The sequence below is a fragment of the Procambarus clarkii genome, chromosome 21, assembly GCF_040958095.1.
Source record: "Procambarus clarkii isolate CNS0578487 chromosome 21, FALCON_Pclarkii_2.0, whole genome shotgun sequence".
Classification (NCBI taxonomy): domain Eukaryota; kingdom Metazoa; phylum Arthropoda; class Malacostraca; order Decapoda; family Cambaridae; genus Procambarus; species Procambarus clarkii.
In genome coordinates, this window is record NC_091170.1 from 46,238,254 (window position 1) to 46,258,853 (window position 20,600).

The following is a 20,600-nucleotide window of genomic DNA, read 5'->3' on the forward strand; positions in this document are numbered from 1 at the left end:
ACTGCTGTTTGTACATCTGCATATATTACTGCTGTCTGTACATCTGCTTATATTACTGCTGTCTGTACATCTGCATATATTACTGCTGTCTGTACATCTGCTTATATTACTGCTGTCTGTACATCTGCATATATTACTGTTGTCTGTACATCTGCTTATATTACTGCTGTCTGTACATCTGCTTATATTACTGCTGTCTGTACATCTGCTTATATTACTGTTGTCTGTACATCTGCCTATGTTACTGCTGCCTATGCATGCTCTTATATTATTTCATCCTGCATGCAGGCTATATCTGGCATTTTGGAGATCAATACCTATATTATTCAGCTATATTATTATACTACTCACCTATGTCACCTATCTTCACCGATATTATTGCTGACTATATTACGTATTCTGGAGAACAATAAACAGATTACATATATCACACCTCATAAATTACCGGAGCTTAACTAATGTTCTCGTATGTTACTTAGGCCATAAAGAAAATATATACCATCCTTGCGTGCCCTACCCACTGTTACCTGGGTGTCCTCCCACTATTACCTGGGTGTCCTCCCACTGTTACCTGGGTGTCCTCCCACTGTTACCTGGGTGTTGCCGCATATTGCGGCTCCCACTAAGGCACACGGCTTCCCCCCCCCAAAAAGGAGAGTACTGGCAGTAATCACATGAATACTTAAGTAATCTCGTGTTTTCGTTAGCAGACAGCGTTTTGCTTGTCGTGTGATTTTCATACTGACCTGTAGTCAGTGTAGTTCTGTGATGCTTAGTTCCCCGTTGTCACAACTATGTAAATAATTGGTCATTTCTGAATACACGTGCACACACATACACACACACAGGCAAGAGGCACTGAACTACAGGCCAGTTTCCTTAACTTGTATACCATGCAAGGTGATGGAGAAGATCGTGAGGAAAAGGCTCGTAGAGCATCTGGAGGGAATTAACTTTGTAACGCACCACCAACATGGGTTCAGGGATGGTAAATCGTGCCTCACAGGTTTAATAGAATTTTATGACCAGGCAACAAAAATTAGGCAGGAAAGAGAAGGGTGGGCCGACTGCATTTTCCTGGACTGTCAGAAAGCCTTTGACACAGTACCCAATAAAAGGCTGTTAAAAAAGTTGGAGCAACAGGCAGGAGTAAAAGGTAAGGTGCTCCAGTGGATAAGGGAGTACTTAAGCAACAGGAAACAGCGAGTAACAGTGTGGGGGAAGACATTAGAGTGGCGAGATGTCACCAGCGGAGTCACACAGGGCTCAGTACTTGGACCCATCCTGTTTCTAATATATGTAAACGATCTTCCGGAGGGTATATACTCATTCCTCTCAATGTTTGCTGATGATGCAAAAATTATGAGAAGAATCAAGACGGATGAAGATAGACAGAGACTACAGGATGACCTGGATAAACTGGAGGAATGGTCTAGAAAATGGCTGCTAAAGTTCAACTCAGGAAAGTGTAAGGTGATGAAATTAGGCGAAGGGAGCAGGAGGCTGAACACAAGGTATCATCTCGGAGGTGAAATCCTGCAAGAGTAAAATAGAGAGAAAGATCTGGGGGATGATATCACACCGAACATGTCCCCAGAGGCCCACATCAAAATAATATCATCAGCGGCATATGCTAGACTGGCCAACATAAGAACTGCCTTTAGAAACTTGTGTAAGGAATCTTTCAGAACCCTGTATACCACTTATGTAAGACCAATCCTGGAGTATGCAGCTCCAGCCTGGAGTCCATACCTAGTTAAACACAAGACAGAGCTAGAGAAGATTCAGCGGTGTCCCACCAGGCTCGTCCCGGAACTGAGAGGAATGAGCTACGAGGAAAGGCTAAAGGAGCTGAACCTCACATCCCTGGAAAACAGAAGAGTAAAGGGAGACATGATAACCACCTACAAAATTCTCAGAGGAATTGACAGGGTGGACAAAGACAAACTCTTCAGAACGGGTGGAACACGAACAAGGGGACACAGGTGGAAACTTTGTACCCAGATGAGCCACAAAGACGTTAGATAGAATTTTTTCAGTGTCAGAGTAGTTAATAAATGGAACGCACTAGGAAGTGATGTGGTAGAGGCTGACTCCATACACAGTTTCAAATGTAGATATGATAGAGCCCAGGAGGCTCAGGAATCTGTAGACCAGTTGATTGACGGTTGAGAGGCGGGACCAAAGAGCCAGAGCTCAACCCCCGCAAGCACAATTAGGTGAGTACAATTAGGAGAGTATACACACACACACACACACACACACACACACACACACACACACACACACACACACACACACACACACACACACACACACACACACACACACACACACACACACACACACACACACACACACACACACACTGGGTGGGTGGGTGTTCCCACAGGACTATTATGTTATGAGGAAAGAGAGAGAAGGAAGGGATGGTGGTGGTGTAGCTCTGCTGGTAAGAAATGGCTGGGATTTTGAGAAGATGGGTATTCAGGGCTGTGAAGGTTTCAGTGACTACATAACAGGTACCATAACAACTGGAGGACAAAAAATTATAGTCGTAGTTATATACAGGGAGAATGGGAGAATTAATAAAAGTATTCCTCAAGAGGGACATGCCGACGGAGGAGAGAGCCATGGCGACAGAAGCAAGGAGGAAGTGCAGGGTGAGAGGGGAAAACCAGGAAATCACAGCTCTCAACAAAACATCCCCAGAGGTAAGGGGGGACCCACAACCAGCTACCCAGTAATACCAGAGGGAAGGGCAACCCCACCACCTTCCTCTGAATAGAAACCCCCTACCCCAAACCCTCCCTGCCCCCACTCAAATGCTCAGCCAAATATAGCTCCCCCCACACCCCATTCCCACCCTGCTACCCCTCCCCTACTCCCATCATATCCCCCCTTCCCCCTTTCTCTTCCTGTCCTCCCTCCCCCCTTCATCCCATACCCTCCCTGTGCCCCCACCTTCACTTGACCCCCCCCCACCCCTCACCCTAGTATCCCCTGAGACCCTGTTATCCACCTCACAAATCCTCACACCTACGGAACAGCTTCCCCCACCAGCAGAACACTCACCAAGGAGGTGATTTGAGAAAGGACAGAAGAAAGTGAGCCTCAAGGCAATGTACACTAATATAGATGGAATTACAAATAAAACAAATGAACTTGGAGAATGGGTAATAGAGGAAAACCCAGACATAATAGCACTCACAGAAACAAACCTAACGAAAACCATAACAAATACAGTGTTCCCACAGGACTATTATATTATGAGGAAATAGAAAGAAGGAAGAGGTGGTGGTAGTGTAGCTCTGCTGGTAAGAAAAGGCTGGGATTTTGAGGAGATGGGTATTTAGGGCTGTGAAGGTTTCAGTGACTGCATAACAGGTACCATAACAACTGGAGAACAAAAAATTATAGTCGTTGTCATATATAATCCACCACCAAATGACAGAAGACCCAGACAGGAATATGATAGAAACAACATGGCAACCATTAACATAATAGAGAGAGCAGCTTCTGTTGCTAGCAGGAATGGATCTGGACTACTAATCATGGGAGACTTCAACCACGGGAAGATAGACTGGGAGAACAGAGACCCGCATGGAGGACCAGAAATATGGAGAGCTAAGCTGCTGGAAGTGGCAACAAGAAACTTTCTAAGCCAGCACATCAAGGAACCAACAAGAATGAGAGGAGACAATGAACCAGCCATGCTCGATCTGATATTTACCCTAAATGAGTGGGAAATAAGGGAAGTTAAGATGGAAGCCCCCTTGGGAATGAGTGATCACAGTGTATTAAACTTTGAGTACCTGGTAGAGCTAGGAATTATCTCCCCAAAAAAAGAACTAGGAAACAAAAGGCTGGCATACCGAAAGAGGAATTATGAGGAGATGAGACGTTTCCTACGGGAAATTCCTTGGGACATAGACCTCAGAGCTAAGTCTGTACAAGATACGATAGACTATGTCACCCAAAAGTGTTAGGAGGCAGTAAACAGGTTCATCCCGGGCCAAAGGGAAAACTCCGAGAAACAAAAGAAGAATCCATGGTATAATAAGGCGTGTATGGAACCAAAGGAACTGAGCAAAAAGGCGTGGAGGAACTTCCGGAATAACAGAACACCAGAAAACAGAGAGAGAGAGAGACACCAGAGAACCAGGAATGTGTATGTTAGGGTGAGAAGAGAAGTAGAGAAAAATTATGAAAATGATATAGCAAACAAAGCCAAGACCGAACCAAAGCTACTCCACAGCCACATCAGGAGGAAAACAACAGTGAAAGAACAGGTAATGAAACTTAGAAAAGGCGAGGACAGGTATACAGAGAATGACAAAGAGGTGTGTGAAGAACTCAACAAGAGGTTCCAGGAGGTCTTCATAATAGAACAAGGTGAGGTCACTGTGCTAGGAGAAAGGGACGTGAACCAGGCGGCCTTGGATAGGTTCGAAATTACGAGAGAGGAGGTCAAGAGACACCTGCTGGATCTGGATATTAGAAGGGCTGTTGGTCCAGACGGGATCTCACCATGGGTACTGAAAGAGTGTGCAGAGGCACTTTGCTTGCCACTCTCCATAGTGTATAATAGGTCACTGGAGACGGGAGAGCTACCAAAAATATGGAAGACAGACAAAAAGGTCGACAGACAAGAAATACTGAACTACAGGCCAGTGTCCTTAACTTGTATACCATGCAAGGTGATGGAGAAGATCGTGAGAAAAAACCTAGTAACACATCTGGAGAGAAGGGACTTTGTGACAAATCTCCAACATGCATTCAGGGAGGGTAAATCTTGCCTGACTGGCTTAATAATATTCTACGACCAGGTGACAAAGATTAAGCAAGAAAGAGAAGGCTGGGCGGACTGCATTTTCTTGGATTGTCGGAAAGCCTTTGACACAGTACTGCATAAGAGGCTGGTACATAAGCTGGAGAGACAGGCAGGTGTAGCTGGTAAGGTGCTCCAGTGGATAGAGAAGTACCTAAGCAATTGGAAGTAGAGAGTTACGGTGAGGGGTGAGACCTCAGATTGGCGTGAAGTCACCACTGGAGTCCCACAGGGCTCTGTACTCGGTTCTATCTTGTTTCTGATATATGTAAATGATCTCCCGGTGGGTATAGATTCATTTCTCTCAATGCTTGCTGTCGATGCCAAAATTATGAGAAGGATTAAAACAGAAGAGGACTGTCTGAGGCTTCAAGAAGACCTAGACAAGCTGAAGGAATGGTCGAACAAATGGTTGTTAGAGTTTAACCCAACCAAATGTAATGTAATGAAGATAGGTGTAGGGAGCAGGAGGCCAGATACAAGGTATCATCTGGGAGAGGAAATTCTTCAGGAGTCAGAGAAGGAAAAAGACCTGGGGGTTGATATCACGCCAGACATGTCCCCTGCAGCCTATATCAAGAGGATCACATCAGCGGCATATGCCAGACTGGCCAACATAAGAACGGCATTCAGAAACTTGTATAAGGAATCATTCAGAACTTTGTATACCACATATGTCAGGCCAATCCTGGAGTATGCAGCCTCAGCATGGAGTCCATATCTAGTTAAGGATAAGACTGAACTGGAAAAGGTTCAAAGGTTTGCCACCAGACTAGTACCTGAGCTGAGAGGTATGAGCTACGAGGAGAAACACACACAAACAAACACACACACACACACACACACACACACACACACACACACACACACACACACACACACACACACACACACACACACACACACACACACACACACACACACACACACACACACACACACACATGGAAGAGTGAGAGTAGTTAACAAGTGGAATGCATTAAAAATTGATGTGGTGAAGGCTGACTCCATACACAGTTTCAAATGTAGATATGATAGAGCTCAGTAGGCTCAGGAATCTGTACACCAGTAGATTGACGGTTGAGAGGCGGAACCAAAGAGCCGAAGCTAAACTGCTGTAAGCCCAACCAGGGGAGTACAACTTGATGAGTATACACACAATTTTCAGAGGAATTGACAGAGTGGACAAAGACAAACAATTTAGCACGGGTGGAACATGAACAAGGGGACACATATGAAAACTTAGTACCCAAATGAGCCACAGAGACATTAGATTTTTTTTTTAGTGTCAGGGTAGTTAAAAGATGGAATGCATTAGGGGGCAGCAATCAGCCTTCTTAAAATTTACGTCGCTTTTCGCTCGTATGAGCACTAAAAATCGCCGTAATTCAAAACGAAATCGGCTCACGAATGAAACGTACTGTCCCGTTTTTTATATTGGGTCCTCTGGCTTAGGCAGTTAGTTTAGGAGCGAAAACTTTCAATTAACGGTTTTCATGACGTTTTGAAACTTTAAGAGAACTTCCTGCTAACCCAACATACCAAAGGACCCTTAACTTGCTGTTTTTGAAAAAAAAATCCAAAATTTAATTGGAAAATAAATTTTCATTTTGAATTACGTTGATATGTGAAAAGCGAAAAGCGACGCAATTTGTAAGATGACAGACAGTGATGTGGTGGAGGCAGATTCCATACACAGATTCAAATGTAAATTTGATAGAGCCCAATAGGCTAAGGAATCTGTACACCAGTTGATTGACAGTAAGAGGCAGGAACAAATAGCCAAAGCTCAACCCCCTTAAGCACAACTAGGTGAGTACACACACACACACACACATACACACACACACACACACACACACACACACACACACACACACACACACACACACACACACACACACACACACACACACACACACACACGCGCGCGGGAGACAGTAGGAGACACACGCGATTAGTGAGGTCCGCGGAAATTCGTCAATTTCTCGGGACATTGAAGGAGCATAGAGGCTAGATCATAGTATTTGGCCTCTCGCAGTGTGTAGCTTGCAGGGTGCAACATAGCATAGTCATATCGCTAGCGATAGTGCGAAGATTTGGCGAAGAAACCGAAAGTGGAGCTAGGGCATCACCGGTGCATGTAAGTGTGTGACCTGACCGGGTGGGACGACCCACCGTGGAACTACCTGATTGTGCTGTGAGTGGTGACTGTGATCAGTGGTACAGTGAATTAGTGAACTGTCACATAACGATACAGTGACTGACTCCAGAGCTCTGTGTAGACAGAGAAGAACCGACCTCATCAATCACCTAGTGGGAGACAACGACGGATAACCATCGTCATCATACATCGCCCTGCCCTTACTCATCTGGTTGTGTGAACGGGAGGCAGACTGGTATGTACCCCCTCTCTGGTCAATTAATCAGGTGTACAGATTGAGGTAAAAGATTATCAAATTCTCGTTCAGGATATCATATATATTTAAAAATCTCAGAGTGGCTCATTTAGGCAGAGGTAACGCATAAGGGATATCTTGACACATACAAGCACGCCCGCCCACGTACGTATCCACGCACACAAGTGTGCACACGCTAAAACAGACACACACACATGTGCACACACACACACACACAATTGTTCAGTCAGGGGAAAAGGCATTAACACCTGGGATAGGACCTTACTATCCCCCCCCCCTCCTCTTGACCCCACGATCTGACCTGACCTGACTTAGTCGCCATCTCCGCCCCCCCCACCCCCAGTCCCCCGCATCGCCCATACACACACTCTTCCCCTCCCCACTCTCCCTCTCTCCCACTCCCTCTCTCCCACTCCCACTATCTCTCTCCTGCTCTCCCTCTCCTGCTCTCTCTCTCCTGCTCTCTCTCTCTCTCTCTCTCTCTCTCTCTCTCTCTCTCTCTCTCTCTCTCTCTCTCTCTCTCTCTCTCTCTCTCTCTCTCTTTTCCTCCCTCCCTCTTTCCTTCCCCCTCTTCCTCCCTCTCTTTCCTTCCCCCTCCCTCTCTGCTCACACACACACACACACACCTCCCCCCATCTCTCCCTCACCCGCTCTCTCCCTCACCCGCTCTCTCCCTCACCCACTCTCTCCTTCTCCTCTCTCTCCCTCCCGCCTCTCTCTCCATCTCCTACCCCCCCTCCCCTTCTACTTTCTTCTCACTTCAGTGGAAGGGTCGGATCCCCCCCACCCACCCATTTATCTCTCCCTTTGTCACTCCCTTTCTCTCTCTCTTTCTCTCTCTCTTCCTCTCTCTCTCTCTCTCCCTCCCCCATCCCAACAGGGTCAAACATGGCAGCCAGAGGTCCCAGGGGAACAGGAAAGAGCCAAGGTGACGAGATGAAGGAAATGTTCGCCCAGTTTCTGGAGGACATCAAGAGTGAGATGCAAGAAATGATGCAGGAAATGAAGAACGAAAAAGGCAACCTGAAAAGAGAGCTGACAGCAGCAAAGGAGGAGATTAGAGCCCTCAAAGAGAATGGTATCGAGGCTGAGAATCAGAAAACCACCCAGGGAGAAGGTGGTAATAGTTTTCTGGATGAGAATGCCACAATAAAAGCAACATTTGCGGAAATACTAAAAAAAAAATAACTCTGAAGTAATGACTGCAGTGATGGAGGTGGCCATGAAAGCAGCCACCTCGCAGGAGGCGGCACGCTCCACTAGCCAACTACTGGAAAGAACAGATCAGTGGTTGCTGTGGGTATTAAGGAGCAGGAAGGATCTAATAGGACAGAGTGGAATGACAAGGACAAAGCAGCAGTGAATGAAGTACTAAAGGCACTAGACATGGAAGGGGCTGAGCATAGCATTGAGAAGGTTTTCAGGCTAGGCCGGTACATCAAAGACCGAGACCGAATGATAAAGATAGTGTTTGCAAACGAGAACACAAAAGACAAGATCCTATCAAGGAAGAGCTCCCTGAAAAACGTGGGAAAATTAAAAAAATGTATTCCTCCAGAGAGACATGACAAGGGAGGAGAGAGCCGTGGCGGCAGAAGCAAGGAAGAGGCGCAGGGCGAGAGGGGAAAACCAGGAAGTCACAGCTCCCAGCACGACACCCCCAGAGGTGAGGGGGGAACCCACAACCAGCTACCCAGTAACACCAGAAGGGAGGACAACCCCGCCTCCCTCCTCTGCATAGAAAACCCCCCTACCCCAAACCCTCCCTGCCCCCACTCAAATGTTCAGCCAAATCTCCCTCCCCCCACACCCAATCCCCACCCTTCTACCCCTCCCCTCCTCCCGAGTCCTCCCTCCCCCCCTTTCCTTCCCGTCCTCCCTCCCCTTTCACCCCATACCCTCCCTGCCCCTCCCCCTTCACTGGATCCCCCGCCCCTCATCCCAGTATCCTCTGAGACCCTGTTATCCACCTCACAGGTCCTCACAACCATGGAACAGCCTCCCCCACCAGCCGAACACTCACCAAGGAGGCGATTTGAGAAGGGACAGAAGAAAGTGAGCCTCAAAGCGATGTACACTAACATAGATGGAATTACAAATAAAGCAAATGAGCTTGGAGAACTGGTACTCGAGGAAAACCCAGACATAATAGCCCTCACAGAAACAAAGATCACGAAAACGATAACAAATGCAGTGTTCCCACAGGACTATTATGTTATGAGGAAGGAGAGAGAAGGAAGAGGTGGGGGTGGTGTAGCTCTGCTGGTAAGAAAAGGCTGGGATTTTGAGGAGATGGATATTCAGGGCTGTGAAGGTTTCAGTGACTACATAGCAGGTACTGTAACAAATGTAGGGAAGAAAATTATAGTCGCAGTCATATATAATCCACCACCAAATGACAGAAGACCTAGACAGGAATATGATAGAAACAACATGGCCACCATTAACATAATAGAAAGAGCAGCTTCTGTTGCTAGCAGGAACGGATATGGATTACTAATTATGGGAGACTTCAACCATGGGAAGATAGATTGGAAGAACAGAGACCCGCATGGAGGACCAGAAACATGGAGAGCTAAGCTGCTGGACGTGGCAACAAGAAACTTTCTAAGCCAGCACACCAAAGAACCAACAAGAATGAGAGGAGAAGATGAACCAGCAATGCTTGATTTGATATTTACCCTAAATGAATGGGATATAAGGGAAGTTAAGATGGAAGCGCCCTTGGGAATGAGTGACCACAGTGTATTGAACTTTGAGTACTTGGTAGAGCTAGGACTTATCTCCCCCAAAAAAGAACTAGGAATCAAAAGGCTGGCATACCGAAAGGGGAATTATGAACAGATGAGAAGTTTCCTAAGTGAAATACCTTGGGACACAAACCTCAGAGACAAGTCTGTACAGGGTATGATGGACTATGTTACCCAAAAGTGTCAGGAGGCAGTAAACAGGTTCATCCCGGCCCAAAGGGAAAAATAAGAGAAGCAACAGAAGAATCCATGGTATAATAGGGCATGTATCGAAGCGAAGAAACTGAACAAAAAGGCGTGGAGGAACTTCCGGAATAACAGAACACCAGAAAGCAGAGAGAGATACCAGAGAACCAGGAATGAGTACGTCAGGGTGAGAAGAGAAGCAGAGAAAAATTTTGAAAATGATATAGCAAACAAAGCCAAGACTGAACCAAAGCTACTCCACAGTCACATCAGAAGGAAAACAACAGTGAAAGAACAGGTATTGAAACTTAGAACAGGCGAGGACAGGTATACAGAGAATGACAGAGAGGTGTGTGAGGAACTCAACAAGAGGTTCCAGGAGGTCTTCACAATAGAACAGGGTGAGGTCACTGTGCTAGGAGAAAGGAAGGTAAACCAGGCGGCCTTGGAGGAGTTCGAAATTACGAGAGAGGAGGTCAAGAGACACCTGCTGGATCTGGATGTTAGAAAGGCTGTTGGTCCAGATGGGATCTCACCATGGGTACTGAAAGAGTGTGCAGAGGCACTTTGCTTGCCACTCTCCATAGTGTATAGTAAGTCACTAGAGACGGGAGACCTACCAGAAATATGGAAGACGGCGAATGTGGTCCCAATATACAAAAAGGGCGACAGACAAGAGGCACTGAACTACAGGCCAGTGTCCTTGACTTGTATACCATGCAAGGTGATGGAGAAGATCGTGAGAAAAAACCTGGTAACACATCTGGAGAGAAGGGACTTCGTGACAAATCGCCAACATGGATTCAGGGAGGGTAAATCTTGCCTTACAGGCTTGATAGAATTCTACGATCAGGTGACACGGATCAAGCAAGAAAGAGAGGGCTGGGCGGACTGCATTTTCTTGGATTGTCGGAAAGCCTTTGACACAGTACCGCATAAGAGGCTGGTACATAAGCTGGAGAGACAGGCAGGTGTAGCTGGTAAGGTGCTCCAGTGGATAAGGGAGTATCTAAGCAATAGGAAGCAGAGAGTTACGGTGAGGGGTGAGACCTCCGATTGGCGTGAAGTCACCAGTGGAGTCCCACAGGGCTCTGTACTCGGTCCTATCTTGTTTCTGATATATGTAAATGATCTCCCGGAGGGTATCGATTCATTTCTCTCAATGTTTGCGGACGATGCTAAAATTATGAGAAGGATTAAAACAGAAGAGGACTGTCTGAGGCTTCAAGAAGACCTAGACAAGCTGAAGGAATGGTCGAACAAATGGTTGTTAGAGTTTAACCCAACCAAATGTAATGTAATGAAGATAGGTGTAGGGAGCAGGAGGCCAGATACAAGGTATCATCTGGGAGAGGAAATTCTTCAGGAGTCAGAGAAGGAAAAAGACTTGGGGGTTGATATCACGCCAGACCTGTCTCCTGCAGCACATATCAAGCGGATAACATCAGCGGCATATGCCAGGCTGGCCAACATACGAACGGCATTCAGAAACTTGTGTAAAGAATCATTCAGAACTTTGTATACCACATATGTCAGGCCAATCCTGGAGTATGCAGCCCCAGCATGGAGTCCATATCTAGTCAAGGATAAGACTAAACTGGAAAAGGTTCAAAGGTTTGCCACCAGACTAGTACCCGAGCTGAGAGGTATGAGCTACGAGGAGAGACTACGGGAATTAAACCTCACTTCGCTGGAAGACAGAAGAGTTAGGGGGGACATGATCACCACATTCAAGATTCTGAAGGGGATTGATAGGGTAGATAAAGACAGTCTATTTAACACAAGGGGAACACGCACAAGGGGACACAGGTGGAAACTGAGTGCCCAAATGAGCCACAGAGATATTAGAAAGAACTTTTTTAGTGTCAGAGTGGTTGACAAATGGAATGCATTAGGGGGTGATGTGGTGGAGGCTGACTCCATACACAGTTTCAAGTGTAGATATGACAGAGCCCGATAGGCTCAGGAATCTGTACACCTGTTGATTGACGGTTGAGAGGCGGGACCAAAGAGCCAGAGCTCAACCCCCGCGAACACAACTAGGTGAGTACACACACACACACACACACACACACACACACACACACACACACACACACTTTGGTAGATAAAGGCAGTCTATTTAACACAAGGGGAACACGTACAAGGGGACATAGGTGGAAACTGAGTGCCCAAATGAGCCACAGAGATATTAGAAAGAACTTTTTTAGTGTCAGAGTGGTGGACAAATGGAATGCATTAGGAAGAGATGTGGTGGAGGCTGACTCCATACACAGTTTCAAGTGTAGATATGATAGAGCCCAATAGGCTCAGGAATCTGTACACCTGTTGATTGACGGTTGAGAGGCGGGACCAAAGAGCCAGAGCTCAACCCCCGCAAACACAACTAGGTGAGTACAACTAGGTGAGTACACACACACACACACACATACACACACACACACACACACACACACACACACACACACACACACACACACACACACACACACACACACACACACACACACACACACACACATGGAATAGTGAGAGTAGTTAACAAGTGGAATGCATTAAAAAGTGATGTGGTGAAGGCTGACTCCATACACAGTTTCAAATGTAGATATGATAGAGCTCAGTAGGCTCAGGAATCTGTACACCAGTAGATTGACGGTTGAGAAGCGGAACCAAATAGCCGAAGCTAAACTGCTGTAAGCCCAACCAGGGGAGTACAACTTGATGAGTATACACACAATTTTCAGAGGAATTGACAGAGTGGACAAAGACAAACAATTTAGCACGGGTGGAACATGAACAAGGGGACACATATGAAAACTTAGTACCCAAATGAGCCACAGAGACATTAGATTTTTTTTTTAGTGTCAGGGTAGTTAAAAGATGGAATGCATTAGGGGGCAGCAACCCGCCTTCTTAAAATTTACGTCGCTTTTCGCTCGTATGAGCACTAAAAATCGCCGTAATTCAAAACGAAATCGGCTCACGAATGAAACGTACTGTCCCGTTTTTTATATTGGGTCCTCTGGCTTAGGCAGTTAGTTTAGGAGCGAAAACTTTCAATTAACGGTTTTCATGACGTTTTGAAACTTTAAGAGAACTTCCTGCTAACCCAACATACCAAAGGACCCTTAACTTGCTGTTTTTGAAAAAAAAAATCCAAAATTTAATTGGAAAATAAATTTTCATTTTGAATTACGTTGATATGTGAAAAGCGAAAAGCGACGTAATTTGTAAGATGACAGACAGTGATGTGGTGGAGGCAGATTCCATACACAGATTCAAATGTAAATTTGATAGAGCCCAATAGGCTAAGGAATCTGTACACCAGTTGATTGACAGTAAGAGGCAGGAACAAATAGCCAAAGCTCAACCCCCTTAAGCACAACTAGGTGAGTACACACACACACACACACATACACACACACACACACACACACACACACACACACACACACACACACACACACACACACACACACACACACACACACACACACACACACACACACACACACACACACACACACACGCGCGCGGGAGATGGTAGGAGACACACGCGATTAGTGAGGTCCGCGGAAATTCGTCAATTTCTCGGGACATTGAAGGAGTATAGAGGCTAGATCATAGTATTTGGCCTCTCGCAGTGTGTAGCTTGCAGGGTGCAACATAGCATAGTCATATCGCTAGCGATAGTGCGAAGATTTGGCGAAGAAACCGAAAGTGGAGCTAGGGCATCACCGGTGCATGTAAGTGTGTGACCTGACCGGGTGGGACGACCCACCGTGGAACTACCTGATTGTGCTGTGAGTGGTGACTGTGATCAGTGGTACAGTGAATTAGTGAACTGTCACATAACGATACAGTGACTGACTCCAGAGCTCTGTGTAGACAGAGAAGAACCGACCTCATCAATCACCTAGTGGGAGACAACGACGGATAACCATCGTCATCATACATCGCCCTGCCCTTACTCATCTGGTTGTGTGAACGGGAGGCAGACTGGTATGTACCCCCTCTCTGGTCAATTAATCAGGTGTACAGATTGAGGTAAAAGATTATCAAATTCTCGTTCAGGATATCATATATATTTAAAAATCTCAGAGTGGCTCATTTAGGCAGAGGTAACGCATAAGGGATATCTTGACACATACAAGCACGCCCGCCCACGTACGTATCCACGCACACAAGTGTGCACACGCTAAAACAGACACACACACATGTGCACACACACACACACACAATTGTTCAGTCAGGGGAAAAGGCATTAACACCTGGGATAGGACCTTACTATCCCCCCCCCTCTTGACCCCACCATCTGACCTGACCTGACTTAGTCGCCATCTCCGCCCCCCCCACCCCCAGTCCCCCGCATCGCCCATACACACACTCTTCCCCTCCCCACTCTCCCTCTCTCCCACTCCCTCTCTCCCACTCCCACTATCTCTCTCCTGCTCTCCCTCTCCTGCTCTCTCTCTCCTGCTCTCTCTCTCTCTCTCTCTCTCTCTCTCTCTCTCTCTCTCTCTCTCTCTCTCTCTCTCTCTCTCTCTCTCTCTCTCTCTCTCTCTCTTTTCCTCCCTCCCTCCCCCTCTCCCTCCCTCTTTCCTTCCCCCTCCCTCCCCCTCTTCCTCCCTCTCTTTCCTTCCCCCTCCCTCTCTGCTCACACACACACACACACCTCCCCCCATCTCTCCCTCACCCGCTCTCTCCCTCACCCGCTCTCTCCCTCACCCGCTCTCTCCCTCACCCACTCTCTCCCTCTCCTCTCTCTCCCTCCCGCCTCTCTCTCCATCTCCTACCCCCCCTCCCCTTCTACTTTCTTCTCACTTCAGTGGAAGGGTCGGATCCCCCCCACCCACCCATTTATCTCTCCCTTTGTCACTCCCTTTCTCTCTCTCTCTCTTTCTCTCTCTCTTCCTCTCTCTCTCTCTCTCCCTCCCCCATCCCAACAGGGTCAAACATGGCAGCCAGAGGTCCCAGGGGAACAGGAAAGAGCCAAGGTGACGAGATGAAGGAAATGTTCGCCCAGTTTCTGGAGGACATCAAGAGTGAGATGCAAGAAATGATGCAGGAAATGAAGAACGAAAAAGGCAACCTGAAAAGAGAGCTGACAGCAGCAAAGGAGGAGATTAGAGCCCTCAAAGAGAATGGTATCGAGGCTGAGAATCAGAAAACCACCCAGGGAGAAGGTGGTAATAGTTTTCTGGATGAGAATGCCACAATAAAAGCAACATTTGCGGAAATACTAAAAAAAAAATAACTCTGAAGTAATGACTGCAGTGATGGAGGTGGCCATGAAAGCAGCCACCTCGCAGGAGGCGGCACGCTCCACTAGCCAACTACTGGAAAGGAACAGATCAGTGGTTGCTGTGGGTATTAAGGAGCAGGAAGGATCTAATAGGACAGAGTGGAATGACAAGGACAAAGCAGCAGTGAATGAAGTACTAAAGGCACTAGACATGGAAGGGGCTGAGCATAGCATTGAGAAGGTTTTCAGGCTAGGCCGGTACATCAAAGACCGAGACCGAATGATAAAGATAGTGTTTGCAAACGAGAACACAAAAGAGAAGATCCTATCAAGGAAGAGCTCCCTGAAAAATGTGGGAAAATTAAAAAAATGTATTCCTCCAGAGAGACATGACAAGGGAGGAGAGAGCCGTGGCGGCAGAAGCAAGGAAGAGGCGCAGGGCGAGAGGGGAAAACCAGGAAGTCACAGCTCCCAGCACGACACCCCCAGAGGCGAGGGGGGAACCCACAACCAGCTACCCAGTAACACCAGAAGGGAGGACAACCCCGCCTCCCTCCTCTGCATAGAAAACCCCCCTACCCCAAACCCTCCCTGCCCCCACTCAAATGTTCAGCCAAATCTCCCTCCCCCCACACCCAATCCCCACCCTTCTACCCCTCCCCTCCTCCCGAGTCCTCCCTCCCCCCCTTTCCTTCCCGTCCTCCCTCCCCTTTCACCCCATACCCTCCCTGCCCCTCCCCCTTCACTGGATCCCCCGCCCCTCATCCCAGTATCCTCTGAGACCCTGTTATCCACCTCACAGGTCCTCACAACCATGGAACAGCCTCCCCCACCAGCCGAACACTCACCAAGGAGGCGATTTGAGAAGGGACAGAAGAAAGTGAGCCTCAAAGCGATGTACACTAACATAGATGGAATTACAAATAAAGCAAATGAGCTTGGAGAACTGGTACTCGAGGAAAACCCAGACATAATAGCCCTCACAGAAACAAAGATCACGAAAACGATAACAAATGCAGTGTTCCCACAGGACTATTATGTTATGAGGAAGGAGAGAGAAGGAAGAGGTGGGGGTGGTGTAGCTCTGCTGGTAAGAAAAGGCTGGGATTTTGAGGAGATGGATATTCAGGGCTGTGAAGGTTTCAGTGACTACATAGCAGGTACTGTAACAAATGGAGGGAAGAAAATTATAGTCGCAGTCATATATAATCCACCACCAAATGACAAAAGACCTAGACAGGAATATGATAGAAACAACATGGCCACCATTAACATAATAGAAAGAGCAGCTTCTGTTGCTAGCAGGAACGGATATGGATTACTAATTATGGGAGACTTCAACCATGGGAAGATAGATTGGAAGAACAGAGACCCGCATGGAGGACCAGAAACATGGAGAGCTAAGCTGCTGGACGTGGCAACAAGAAACTTTCTAAGCCAGCACACCAAAGAACCAACAAGAATGAGAGGAGAAGATGAACCAGCAATGCTTGATTTGATATTTACCCTAAATGAATGGGATATAAGGGAAGTTAAGATGGAAGCGCCCTTGGGAATGAGTGACCACAGTGTATTGAACTTTGAGTACTTGGTAGAGCTAGGACTTATCTCCCCCAAAAAAGAACTAGGAATCAAAAGGCTGGCATACCGAAAGGGGAATTATGAACAGATGAGAAGTTTCCTAAGTGAAATACCTTGGGACACAAACCTCAGAGACAAGTCTGTACAGGGTATGATGGACTATGTTACCCAAAAGTGTCAGGAGGCAGTAAACAGGTTCATCCCGGCCCAAAGGGAAAAATAAGAGAAGCAACAGAAGAATCCATGGTATAATAGGGCATGTATCGAAGCGAAGAAACTGAACAAAAAGGCGTGGAGGAACTTCCGGAATAACAGAACACCAGAAAGCAGAGAGAGATACCAGAGAACCAGGAATGAGTACGTCAGGGTGAGAAGAGAAGCAGAGAAAAATTTTGAAAATGATATAGCAAACAAAGCCAAGACTGAACCAAAGCTACTCCACAGTCACATCAGAAGGAAAACAACAGTGAAAGAACAGGTATTGAAACTTAGAACAGGCGAGGACAGGTATACAGAGAATGACAGAGAGGTGTGTGAGGAACTCAACAAGAGGTTCCAGGAGGTCTTCACAATAGAACAGGGTGAGGTCACTGTGCTAGGAGAAAGGAAGGTAAACCAGGCGGCCTTGGAGGAGTTCGAAATTACGAGAGAGGAGGTCAAGAGACACCTGCTGGATCTGGATGTTAGAAAGGCTGTTGGTCCAGATGGGATCTCACCATGGGTACTGAAAGAGTGTGCAGAGGCACTTTGCTTGCCACTCTCCATAGTGTATAGTAAGTCACTAGAGATGGGAGACCTACCAGAAATATGGAAGACGGCGAATGTGGTCCCAATATACAAAAAGGGCGACAGACAAGAGGCACTGAACTACAGGCCAGTGTCCTTGACTTGTATACCATGCAAGGTGATGGAGAAGATCGTGAAAAAAAACCTGGTAACACATCTGGAGAGAAGGGACTTCGTGACAAATCGCCAACATGGATTCAGGGAGGGTAAATCTTGCCTTACAGGCTTGATAGAATTCTACGATCAGGTGACACGGATCAAGCAAGAAAGAGAGGGCTGGGCGGACTGCATTTTCTTGGATTGTCGGAAAGCCTTTGACACAGTACCGCATAAGAGGCTGGTACATAAGCTGGAGAGACAGGCAGGTGTAGCTGGTAAGGTGCTCCAGTGGATAAGGGAGTATCTAAGCAATAGGAAGCAGAGAGTTACGGTGAGGGGTGAGACCTCCGATTGGCGTGAAGTCACCAGTGGAGTCCCACAGGGCTCTGTACTCGGTCCTATCTTGTTTCTGATATATGTAAATGATCTCCCGGAGGGTATCGATTCATTTCTCTCAATGTTTGCGGACGATGCTAAAATTATGAGAAGGATTAAAACAGAAGAGGACTGTCTGAGGCTTCAAGAAGACCTAGACAAGCTGAAGGAATGGTCGAACAAATGGTTGTTAGAGTTTAACCCAACCAAATGTAATGTAATGAAGATAGGTGTAGGGAGCAGGAGGCCAGATACAAGGTATCATCTGGGAGAGGAAATTCTTCAGGAGTCAGAGAAGGAAAAAGACTTGGGGGTTGATATTACGCCAGACCTGTCTCCTGCAGCACATATCAAGCGGATAACATCAGCGGCATATGCCAGGCTGGCCAACATACGAACGGCATTCAGAAACTTGTGTAAAGAATCATTCAGAACTTTGTATACCACATATGTCAGGCCAATCCTGGAGTATGCAGCCCCAGCATGGAGTCCATATCTAGTCAAGGATAAGACTAAACTGGAAAAGGTTCAAAGGATTGCCACCAGACTAGTACCCGAGCTGAGAGGTATGAGCTACGAGGAGAGACTACGGGAATTAAACCTCACTTCGCTGGAAGACAGAAGAGTTAGGGGGGACATGATCACCACATTCAAGATTCTGAAGGGGATTGATAGGGTAGATAAAGACAGTCTATTTAACACAAGGGGAACACGCACAAGGGGACACAGGTGGAAACTGAGTGCCCAAATGAGCCACAGAGATATTAGAAAGAACTTTTTTAGTGTCAGAGTGGTTGACAAATGGAATGCATTAGGGGGTGATGTGGTGGAGGCTGACTCCATACACAGTTTCAAGTGTAGATATGACAGAGCCTGATAGGCTCAGGAATCTGTACACCTGTTGATTGACGGTTGAGAGGCGGGACCAAAGAGCCAGAGCTCAACCCCCGCGAACACAACTAGGTGAGTACACACACACACACACACACACACACACACACACACACACACACACACACACACACACACTTTGGTAGATAAAGGCAGTCTATTTAACACAAGGGGAACACGTACAAGGGGACATAGGTGGAAACTGAGTGCCCAAATGAGCCACAGAGATATTAGAAAGAACTTTTTTAGTGTCAGAGTGGTGGACAAATGGAATGCATTAGGAAGAGATGTGGTGGAGGCTGACTCCATACACAGTTTCAAGTGTAGATATGATAGAGCCCAATAGGGTCAGGAATCTGTACACCTGTTGATTGACGGTTGAGAGGCGGGACCAAAGAGCCAGAGCTCAACCCCCGCAAACACAACTAGGTGAGTACAACTAGGTGAGTACACACACACACACACACACACACACACACACACACACACACACACACACACACACACACACACACACACACACACACACACACACACATGGAATAGTGAGAGTAGTTAACAAGTGGAATGCATTAAAAAGTGATGTGGTGAAGGCTGACTCCATACACAGTTTCAAATGTAGATATGATAGAGCTCAGTAGGCTCAGGAATCTGTACACCAGTAGATTGACGGTTGAGAGGCGGAACCAAAGAGCCGAAGCTAAACTGCTGTAAGCCCAACCAGGGGAGTACAACTTGATGAGTATACACACAATTTTCAGAGGAATTGACAGAGTGGACAAAGACAAACAATTTAGCACGGGTGGAACATGAACAAGGGGACACATATGAAAACTTAGTACCCAAATGAGCCACAGAGACATTAGATTTTTTTTTTAGTGTCAGGGTAGTTAAAAGATGGAATGCATTAGGGGGCAGCAACCCGCCTTCTTAAAATTTACGTCGCATTTCGCTCGTATGAGCACTAAAAATCGCCGTAATTCAAAACGAAATCGGCTCACGAATGAAACGTACTGTCCCGTTTTTTATATTGGGTCCTCTGGCTTAGGCAGTTAGTTTAGGAGCGAAAACTTTCAATTAACGGTTTTCATGACGTTTTGAAACTTTAAGAGAACTTCCTGCTAACCCAACATACCAAAGGACCCTTAACTTGCTGTTTTTGAAAAAAAAATCCAAAATTTAATTGGAAAATAAATTTTCATTTTGAATTACGTTGATATGTGAAAAGCGAAAAGCGACGTAATTTGTAAGATGACAGACAGTGATGTGGTGGAGGCAGATTCCATACACAGATTCAAATGTAAATTTGATAGAGCCCAATAGGCTAAGGAATCTGTACACCAGTTGATTGACAGTAAGAGGCAGGAACAAATAGCCAAAGCTCAACCCCCTTAAGCACAACTAGGTGAGTACACACACACACACACACATACACA